Source organism: Mastomys coucha, unplaced genomic scaffold, assembly GCF_008632895.1.
Source record: "Mastomys coucha isolate ucsf_1 unplaced genomic scaffold, UCSF_Mcou_1 pScaffold22, whole genome shotgun sequence".
Lineage (NCBI taxonomy): Eukaryota > Metazoa > Chordata > Mammalia > Rodentia > Muridae > Mastomys > Mastomys coucha.
The window spans coordinates 129,162,041-129,173,431 of record NW_022196905.1 but is presented as its reverse complement, the minus strand read 5'-3'; positions in this window follow the sequence as shown (position 1 = coordinate 129,173,431).

The following is an 11,391-nucleotide window of genomic DNA, read 5'->3' as shown; positions in this document are numbered from 1 at the left end:
CCAGTCCTGGCTGTCCTGGAACTCACTATGTACACAAGGCTGGCTTCAAGCTCACAGAGATCTGTCTGCCTCTGCCCCTGAGTGCTGGGATTAAAGAGGCAAGCCCTACCATGCCCAGCATAGAGTTCTTCATTCTTGAAAGGAAAACATTTTATCAACTGATCTAGCTCCCCATCCAGCCGCTTGTGTGTGTGTGTGTGTGTGTGTGTGTGTGCACGAGCGTGTGTGCGAGCACATGTGGGTGTGTGCACATGTGGGTGTGCATGGGGAGGCCACAGATTGACACTTACCTTGTTGCTTTCCACCTTATGTTTTGAGACATGACCTCTCATTGAAGCTGGAGCTCATCAAGTCAGCCAGCCTGGCTTGCCAGCCAGTACCAGGGACTTACCTTTGTCTACTCCTCCCAGCATGGAGGATACAGATGCACACGGGACTTTTACAGGAGCTCTGGGTATTGAACCCCGGTCCTTATGCTTGCAGAGTGAGCACTGGCTGAATGAGTTCTCTGCTCTTAATTCTATGATGTTCCTTAGAGGCGTCCTGTGGACAGGGACCTTTCCCATCTTACTCTCACCCACCCAGGGCATGTATAGAATACAAGAGAATATCCCGGACTGGAGCTGGTCACAAGCAGGCTGTCAGCTGGATTGGAATTCATCAGAGTTGGGAAAATTAAGTCCCCCGAGATCTCCCAGGGCTTGGTGTGGCCAGAACCGCTGCTCAAGGCTAATTAGATGAATTAAGCACCCGAAGGCTCTGGCAGAGCTTCAGCGCCAGGGGCACCGTGAAGTTCTGCCTGGCAGAGGCGGATGCCCAGGGAAGGTAGAGGGAGGGCAGGGCACGCTGCCATCTCTGGCCTGGGCTCAACTAGATGCCTACATCCCAAATATCCCAGCAGGGAGATGCCGCAGCCAGGTTAGTGATGAAGCTGAGCTTGAACGCAAGAAAGAAACTGCAGTTTTCCATTTTGAGTCAGACCATGTGGCTAGCTATCAAAGAGACCCTGGCTGAGATCCCTCTGTGTAAGTAGAGAAACAATGGAGCCAGGTGTGGTGGTACAGGCCTGCAATACAGCGCTCGGGGTAGCAGACATCAAGGGATCATGAGTTCAGAGTCAGTCTGGGCTGCATAACGAGACCCTGTCTCGAGAAGAAAATGAACAGGACAAAGCAAAAATTAAAATGTAGCTTGGGACGTGGCAGAGCGCTAGCCCAATCGTGCACAGAGCCCTGGGGTCCAGACTCAACACTGCACAAACTGGGTGTGGTGTAGTCCCTGCACTTAGGAGGTGGAGGCAGGAGGATCAGAAGTTCGTTGTCATCCTTGGCTACGTAGTGAGTTGGAGGGCAGCCTGGGCTATGTGAGATGATTCTGTCTCAAAAAAAAAAAAGTATATTAAAAAAAGAGAGAGAGTTGCTGTCAGAGATGCTGTTCGGCAGGCAAGTCTTTCTCTGTGACTCCTCCCAGATGCGACCCAAGGCCTCATTTACAACAAGGCCACCTCTCCTGACCCCCAGAGAGAGTCTGGAACAACTGCCAGCCAGGACAGGGTGTGATCATGCCCCAAATAGGTCACTTTTCCAGCAGGTCACTTTTTTTTTTCCACAGTAGCTGACCCACAGACAGCTGGAAAACTGGCTGGCTCAAGGGGAAGGGACCGAGGGACGAGGGAGGTGGAAGAAGTAGCCCTGACCTTGTCCTGCCTTCCAGCTCTCAGCGCACCCATGGAGTGGCGGGGTGCCCGGTTTGAGGGTAGGGACAGTTCCTTGCAAAGCCACAAGCGAGATAACAAATGTAGCTTGGAAGAAGAGACAAGCACACACACATACCCCACACCACCCCAAACCACTCTACATCTTTTACACCTCCTGTGTGTAAATTGCTTATACCAAAGCTTGGGGACCAGAGTTCAGATCCTGGAACGTACAAAAAAAGTTGTCATGGTTGATGGGACCTTGGACTAAGGCAGGATGAGTCTAAAGTCAGCCTGGACTACATAGTGTGTTTCTGGCCGCTCTAGGCTACATAGTGAGACCCTGTCTTAAAACAAGTGAGGTTTGGGTAATGGCTCAGCTGATGGAGTGCTTGCCCAGCATGCCCAAAGTCCTAGGAGTCCTAGGGTTAATCCCTCACACTTCATAAACTGGGTGTGGTGACACACCCCTACAACCCCAGGGCTCAGGAAGTAGGAGCAGAGGTCAGAAGTTCAAGGTCGACCTTGGCTACCTAGCAAATTTGAGAACAGCCTGAACTATCTAAGACCCTGTTTCAAAACCAAGCAAAAAGTAAGTTAGCTTAGCAGGGTAGGAAGCCCTGATGTGGGACCCCAACACTACCACCCCCCAAATAAATCAAAAGCAGTCTTGATCACACACCCCACAAAGTCCATGTCCCCAAGGGCTTCTGAGGGGCCCCGACAGGGCCCATGGGGAAGCATACCCAGATGGCCATGCTGGAGAGGGGTTCTCCCGCTGGAATCTTGATTAGGGTTCGGCAAAGGTCTTCCATTCCTTCTGCCTCAGTTTCCCCTACTGTCAGATCACAAAAGCCTCACGTGCACCAGGGTATTGATGTGGGTTTCTTCAGCATATATCCCCTGTCCCCACCCTCGAGAGACAGGGTAGGATAACAGGCGTTCAGGATTCAGGCAGGAGCCTGGATTGGCGGACTGAGCAGGCTACCTGGCTCCAACCTTTCCCTCCATCAGACTTTGCGTTGTCATTTGTCCCTCTATGAGCAGGCCGGAGCCAGCCCAAATTACTGGTCTCTTAGCCAGTTTCCCCTAACCCCGCCTTCTTCAAGTGAGCCTTCCAGCCCTGTTGGGGGGCACCCCTGTCTTGGGAGATGAACGCAAGTCAGGAAGCTGGTGCCATGAGAGGATCGGAAACCTGGCCCTGACTGTCAAAGCAAGAGTGACCAGGGGCGGGGGGTGGGGGGGGGATGAGGGGGGTGAGGCTGGGGGGTGGAAGGTTGTCGAGGCCAACTCTGTCCCATGTGCTCAGGCCTAAGCAGCCTGCCACAGGCTATTTTTACCCATGCTAGGAAACAGTGTGATTTATGTGCGGCCTGGTCCCCTTCAAGGCCAGATTATAAATACACCCAGCCCCATATGCTCTCGTTCATTTGAAGAGAAAGCTCAGGCCCTGTCCTGTATGGCCTGGTTCCCACCTCAAATGGTCACCTCAGTCCCTCAGGGTTAGTATAAGTGGGCAGGGGGTTCAGGGAGGGGGGGCAGAGCACAGCTCTGATCCCAGATGGGAGCAGAGAGGAAGAAACAGGATTTGGTATAGGATAGATATGAAGTTAAGACAATAAAAGGGAGCCAGGATCCAGGCAGAAGGTCAAAGTGGCTGACTTTTATCCAAAATGCCCCCACAGGACATGCCCCTCTTGGAACCAGTTTCAAGGGATGTTCGGTCCCTGAATGGACCTTACCTTGGCCCTGTTGTGTCCTCAGACACCCCATTCACCCTTTTACCAGTTCCATTTGGCAGGTTTGGGAGCTCAGAAGAGACCTCTCTGTTCCTCTGTTTCTTTGATCCATGGGGCTGGCAAGATGGCTCAGTGAGCTAACATGCTTGCACTTGATAGTCGATGTACAAGGCCCCAGCCCACAGTGAGTAGTGCCACCCCTGGTCTGAGCCAGACAGTGGTGGCACATGCCTTTGATCCCAACACTCAGGAGGAAGAGGCAGACGGATCCAGTCTGGTCTACAGAGTGAGTTCCAGCACAGCCAGGGCTACACAGAGAAACCCTGTCTTGAGAGAGAGACAGGCTGGGGAGGGGGGATCAGGCTGAGTAAACAACCATGGAGAACTATCAATCCTGGAAGCATTGGCTCTCCATGGTTCCTTCCCCCAGGTTCCTGCTTAGGCTTCCTCTGATGATGGACTATAAGCTATCAGCCAGATAAACCTTCTCCTCCCCCAGGTTGCTTTTGGGCATAGTCTTTATCACAGTATTAGAAAGCAAGCTGAGACACACCCCCAGCACCAATCCAACCAAACATATAATGTTTGTTATAAGAGAATGTTCTACATTCTCAAAGAATGTAGGACTTGAAACACTCCCCCAAGCTCCATCTACACCCAGTAAGACCTCCGCATTGAGGGTGCAGACTGCTTCTGTTAACAGAGTTCGGGCTAAGTAAGCACCTGGCAAGCACCCGCAGAGAGAATAAATGAAGGAAGATGGGGAGCGTTGGACGGATGAGGGTGGATGCTAAGCATTGGTGCAGAAAGTGTCTCTTTCTGGGTGTGTGAGGTGGCCACAGGCAGGATGGAGCAGATAGGCGGTGGTAGACAGGCAAAGGGGAGCGATGGGGAGTGGCAGGTGGACAGTGCGCTCAGTGCTGGTAGGTAGACAATGGACTATGCAAGGATCATAGATAGATGTCAGTCTATGGATGGACGATGAATGGATGGTGGTCTTCAGGAGAATGGTGGGTAGATGATGGACTATGGTGGATGATGCATGGAAGGTCGTCTAAAAAGGATGAAAAGAGAATGGATTATAGAAGAATGGTGGGTGGATGATAGACTATGGAAGGGATGATGGACTATGGAAGGATGGTGGACTATGGGAGGATGATGGATTGATGAGCTATGGCTTTGCTGTGTATTGTAATGCTAACAATGCTAACGTGCAGGCCCCCAAGACCTGGTTGCCCCCCAAGACTAGAGAATTCACACATAGACCCAAATGGTGCAGTGCAACCTTGCCCCCAAGTTATTTCTGATTGGTGAATGAAGATTCTGACATCCAGTAGCTGGGCAGAAGAGACATAGGTGGGCTTTAGGACTGCAGGGCTTAGGGTCAGAGGAGAACTGTGGTTGGACTGTGTTCTCATGCTAATTAGGTTATCCAAAAACCTGTTTGCAGTGTCCTGCATATAGGACTAAAGGAAGTCTGTCCCCCATTGGTTTTTTTTTTTTTTTTTGGTTTTTTTCGAGACAGAGTTTCTCTGTATAGCCCTGGCTGTCCTGGAACTCACTCTGGAGACCAGGCTGGCCTCGAACTCAGAAATCCGCCTGCCTCTGCCTCCCAAGTGCTGGGATTAAAGGCGTGCGCCACCACCGCCCGGCTCCCCATTGGTTTTTTACTGCTCAGTAAAGTTACCCGTGGCCAATGCTGGGCAGGGAGACAGAGGCTGAACGTTTAGTATTCCTGGGAATGGATGGAAGAGGAGGAAGAGGATGAGGGCAAGGAGGAGGAGGAAGAGGATGAGGGCAAGGAGGAGGAGGAGGAGGAGGGAGAAGGGACTCCACCATGATGAGGGCATAGGGTGAGAGACCTGACATGTAGGTGCAGAGAGAATGTGTCCCCAGGAGGACTGCCCAGCAGGATCCAGGGCAGCAACGATAAAATATAGATTTAGCAAGTATTAACTCAGGAATGCCTGAGGGGAGTATGTGTTATCCATATGGAGTTAAGGAGTGGCCCAGCCATTGAGCTGTTTAAAGTATTTAAAATATAAGGCTGTGTCTGTGTGTCTTTCTTTTGGAAACCCAGAACTTTGGGACAATAGTGAGAAGTGCCTGCACACCCGCCAGGAACTATAGAGCAGATTCTCTTATTACCGCAACAGAACCACAAGAGAGGGAAAGAAGGTGCGGGGTAGGGGGGAGGAAATAGTCGCCATGATTTAAGAGTCAAAAAAGCACAGCCCTGAGGGCTGGCCAGTTAGAGTTAAGAGCAGCCCAGTAAAAACATAGTAAGTAATAACTCTGGCTTATCGATAAAAAAATAGACTTTAATAGCATAGAGAGTAGATATCTGCCAGCTCTGTGCTTATTGTAAATAATAAAAGTTACGTGTCTTTTATCCGAAAACTAAATGGTCAAAGGCAGAGTTCAAAATAAAAAACCCAGATTGGGACTAAAATTTTCTACAACAGGTGGGTGGATGATGGACTATGGGAAGATGGTGGACAGACAAGCCATGGATGGGTGTGTCTTTTCCATGAAAGAAGCGTGTTGGTGGTGAGAGCCAGAGAGAGGACAAGTATGAGGGTGCTTTGTCCTCCATGGTCCCTCTTATACTTACAGGCCATAGCAGGCCCAGCTGGGACCCAGAGGACAGAGAAGGCTGGGCCTCTATGAGGTGAGGGTGCAGAGCCTGACACCTCCCTCCCCGAGTCCCGGAGGGAGCTGACGGACTTCTCTTCTGCACTGTCTTCATGACCATCATATTTAACACAGAGCCCCATATGGTCCCAGCTGGCCCTAAACCTCCAATTAGACAAGAATGACCATGAAGTCTCATCCCCCTGCCTCTGTTTCCAAGTGCCAGGCTTGTAGGTATCCAGTTTGTTTATGTAGTAATGGGTTCAAACCTAGAGCTTTGTATATTAGGCAAGAACTCTACCATGTAAGCTACACCCTGCTCTCTAAAATTTTTCCTTTTTCTCTTTCTTTCTTTTGGTCAGTTTTTTTCTGTGTCAACCAGGGTGCCCTATCCTCCTTTCTCAGCCTCTGAAATACTGGGTGTCAGGTGCCCGACTCCATTCAGGTTCTTCTCATTTTCTTCACAAGAAAATCAAGTCCCACTTGGGCGTTTCCCTGGAGCAGGTGTAGGGTCTCCCACACCCAAACCCGTGGAGCCAGCTGAGTGCCTGCATTCTGCAGCCAACCAGCCACTCTGAAAGAGGAAATCCCCCCATTTTGAAGCCATGGAAACCGAATCCAGAGGACAGCAAGCTACAGATCCACGTCAGAGCTGGGGACCAGGTGTCAAGGCTCTCCAGGAAGCACCCCATGGGAGGAGCCCATACCCAAAGCCGGATGGCAGTCATTTCCTTCCTGAAATCAACGCCAAGCAGGCATGCAGCAACACTGGGCTTACCATGCACCCCAAGTCCCTTTTCCAGAGAGCTTGTCAGTTGGTCCCCCCCGCCCCCCGGCCGAGGCCCAGGTTTCCTCTCTAGGGGCAACACTTGGAACTGAGAGACAGGGTTGGGTACCCAAGGCAGAGCGCTCAAATCTTCCAGAAGAGCTTGTCTTCCCAGAAGTCAAAGAAAGTCAGAGAGTAAGGTCCCAGCCCGTGGGGTACCGGGGTAGGAAAACCCCAACACCGCGTCCTACACCCCAGGCCCCAACTTTGCTGTATTTGTTTATTTACCTTGGAAAAGGCCCCAAGGCCCAGGCAGGAAATGGACCAATTCCAGCAGGCCGAGCTGGGGGAACAAGGAGCCACATTGTGTTCCCTGCCCGAGTTCCCCACCCTGGGCCAGCCACAGGAGCCTGGGGACAGGAGGCAGCATGGGGGCCCAGGCAGGAAGGAGGCGTGGACCCAAGCTGCCAGCGTTCAGAGCCAGCCCTGTGAAAGGGCTTCTGTGTGGGGAGGGATGGAGGGCTGCTGAGGATGATGCCACTTGGGATGGACCGAGGCTGAGGGAGGGACAAGAAAGGATTCAGGGACCAGAAAGATTCCCAGTCACGGGCTAAGGTACCCTGTGAGCCCAGGGTGGAGGGATGCCTGGGAGCCAGATAACCAGACACTCACTATGCTTAGCCTGGGTTCAATCCCGTCTAGCATCTTGATGGTGTCTCACCAATCTCTGGTAGTCCTCTCCATCCACCTCAGAGGCTGGAGGCTGGGCAGTCATTGTGAAGAGGCTTCGAGAATACTGACTATTCCTAACCATAAATTATTCTTTCCTGACAAGCCAGTGTCTGTGACCGATCCAGCCAGCCAGCCATCCATCCATCCATCCATCCATCCATCCATCCATTCATCTATTCATTAGTATACCTTGTTCCTTCACTTATGCACATTCACTTATGCATTTCATATGTATTTGTTCATGCATTCACTCATATATTTATGCATGCCTTCCTTCCTTTATTCCTTTGAGCATGCATTGTCATTCAGGTCATTGTATGCATTAGATCGCAGTCCCCTTCTCTGGCTCCTGTCCCCGCCTGCCATGCACCTCTGTCGGTTGCTGACAGCAAGCTCACTTGCTCTTTCAGGATTCTGCAATCTCTGGTTTGGCTTCGCCTTTTTATTTTATTTTATTTTATTTTTAATTTTTTTTTGAGACAGAGTCTTATGTAGCTCAGGCTGTCCTCCAGCTTGCTACATAGTCAAAGATGACATTGAAATTCTGATCCCCTGCCTCCACCCCTGAGTGCTGGCATTACTGAAGTACTGGTAGTACCAGAGATGGAACCCAGGGCTTCATTACATCAGGCAAGCATGCCACCAATGGAGCATAACCTTAGGCCTAATTATGGCTCTGATAATGTCATCTTGATTTTTTTCTTTTTTCTTTCTTTCTTTCTTCCTTCCTTCCTTTCTTCTTTTGTACATTTGTTGTTTGGCCTACATGAATGCCTGTATGAGGGTGTTGGATCCCTGGAACTGGAATTACAGACAGTTATGAGCCACCATGTGGCTGCTGGGAATCGAACCTCGGTCCTCTGGAAGTGCAGCCAATGCTCTTAACCACTGAGCCATCTCTCCAGCCCCATCATCTTGATTTTTAATTTTATTTTTAATTATTTTCTTTCAAGACAGGTTTTCTCTGTGTAGCTCTGACTGTCCTGGAACTTGCTCTGTAGACCAAGCTGGTCGAAGGTCGGGCTCTGCCTCCTGGGTGCTGGGATTAAAAACATACACAACCACCACCCAGCTCTGGTAGCATCATCTTTACCTCTGAAGAGCAATAAAAATGCAGGCTGTTGGGTTAGAGGGCCTGGGCTCAGTTCCCAGCATCCTCATGGTTCACAACTATCTGTAACTCCAGTTCCAAGGGATCCAGCACCCTCCTCTAAGGAGAGGGCATCCTCCATGAAGCTCCTTCATCCCAGTTTCATGGACTGAAGATGGAGGATCCTAACGAGTTCAAGGCCAGCCATAGCTATATCCCGAGACCCTGTCTCAGAGAAACAAACACATGATCACCATTAACACTCTTGCCACTGATGTATACACATATACACATGTATAAACACATATGTCCACACATATACTAATGTAAACACTGCTAGAATACCAGCTCTTGGATTTTAAAAAGAGATTTATTTCATTATTTTAGTTATGCATGTGGAGTGGGGGTAGGTACATGTGAGTGTCGGTGCCCTCAGAGTTCAGAGGCACTGGATCCCCCTGTGCTGTGGGTTTAGAAGGCTGTGAGCTTCCTGGTGTGAGTGCTGGGAACTGAAACCTGGCTCTCTTCCAAAAGACATCTGGACTCTTCATGGGTTCTAGGCCAGTACTGAACCTGTACTGCTGAGCTGTCTCATCAGCCCCTAAACCCTGTTTTGAGATGAGGTCTCATTGGGTAGTCCTGGCTAGCCTGCAACTCACTGTGTAGACCAGGCTAGCCCCCAACTCACAGAGATGGACCTGTTTCTGCTTCCCAAGTGCTAGGATTAAAAGTGTGCACTAGCACGTCAGGCTGACCCCTCTTATTTATCATTTCGAGAAAGTGATGCTCAGGAAATTGGGGTCCCCTCTTGGGACCAACTTATTCTCATTAATAAAAGGATTTAAGAGCAGATTCAATGGCACTTGGGGGGCAGAAGCAGATGGATGTCTGAGTTCCAGGCCAGCCTGGTCTGCAGAGTGAGTTCCAGGACAGCCAGGGCTACCCTGTCTCGAAAATAACAAAAAACAAAAAAAGCAGACTCAAATGGAAGCTCAAGGACAATTTTTTTTTTTTTTGTCTTTCGAGACAGGGTTTCTCTGTGTAGCACTGGCTGTTCTGGAACTCACTCTGTAGACCAGGCTGGCCTCAAACTCAGAAATCCACCTGTCTCTGCCTTCCAAGTGCTGGGATTAAAGGCGTGTGCCACCACAGCCTGTTGTTCAAGGACAATTTTATTAGAGTTTTAAAGAAAAACCCTGGGCTGGAGAGTTGGTTCAATGATTAAGAGCGCTTGTTGCTATTGTAGGGGACACAATATCCACCAACATGATAACTCCAGTTCCAGGGGATCTGACACCCTCTTCTGACCCTGGAAGGCATCGGGCCCGCAGATGGTACACATACATATATGCAGGCAAAATACACATACACATAAATCTGAAAGGAAAGACACCAAAGCAGGTGGGCTGTGGACCTCTGCGGCAGCCTATGTGTGTATATCTGTAGGAAACAGAGAAGAAAGGAAAGGAAAAGAGGCCATGTTGTGTGAGTTAAATCAGCAAGGAGTTAACATGCAGCCATAAGGCAGGGAGGGGAACTTGGGGGAAGGAGCCCCAGACAGCACCCCCAAAGACCAGGCAGACCAGAAACAGAGGGGCTTGTAGGCACGGTGATAGGGGCAGGAATTCTGGGGAGACAATGTATTTTATCTCACTGATGGGCTAATTATTCCTGTCACCTCTTCTGTACAACTTGGGGTGAGCCTTCCTGAGAGCACATCCTTGGCCAGGCTTGCCAGTCCAGCTGGCATGACTCTTGAGGAGAGATGGTGGCAAGCCACCAGTCAGGAGTGGAGTCTCTTTCTTCCCAGGATCTTCCCCTTAATGTGCCTCCAAGTCAACTGTACTACCAGAGCCTCCCTGAATTGTCCCATCTGGCCTTGAACTCCCTCTGATTCCTGGACAGGCTTTGAAGTCTCTGTTCACCTCTGCCTCTGCCTCTGCCTCTGCCTCTGCCTCTGCCTCTCTGCCTCTGCCTCTGCCTCTGCCTCTGCCTCTGCCTCTGTCTCTGCCTCTGCCTCTGTCTCTGCCTCTCTACCTCTGCCTCTGCCTCTCTGCCTTTGCCTCCTAAGTACTTGGGACCACAGGCCTGCCACATCCTGACTCTTCAGAATCCCACATTCACCATTTGAGTGTGTACATTGCTTTATAACCAACTTCCTCTCAATTCTTTACCTAGTTGTTTCTGAATTCTTTCTTTGACATTTACAGGGCTGAGCCCTCACACCGCTAGGCAGAGACCTCACACTGCTCCCAAGACATTCCTCTACTCTACATCCTCACTGAGCAAGTGTCCTGCCAGCACTGGGTCCTTCCGCTGTCCCACAATTAATGTCATTGTGCCCACACGAATGGCTGCCACTGTGTGTGTTTGTTTGCTTGCTTGTTTGTTTTGAATGTGTAACCCTGCCCTGGAACTCCTTATGCAAACCAGGCTGACCTCCAACTCAAAGACATTCTCCTGCCTCTACCTCCCGAATGCTGGGACTAAAGGCCTGGGCCACCAACGCCTATCTCTTTCTTATAATGTGTCTCAGCCTGGGAGTGGAGCTCAGAGGACAACTCTCCAGGGTGTGCTCTCCTTCCACTGTGTGGGAGACCAGAATTGAACTCAGGGCGTCAGGCTTGGTGGCCAGCCCCTTTACCCATGAGGCATTACACATACAGAGACACACACATAGATACATGCAGATACATGTACAGGCACACACAGACACACACAGTCACACACAGAC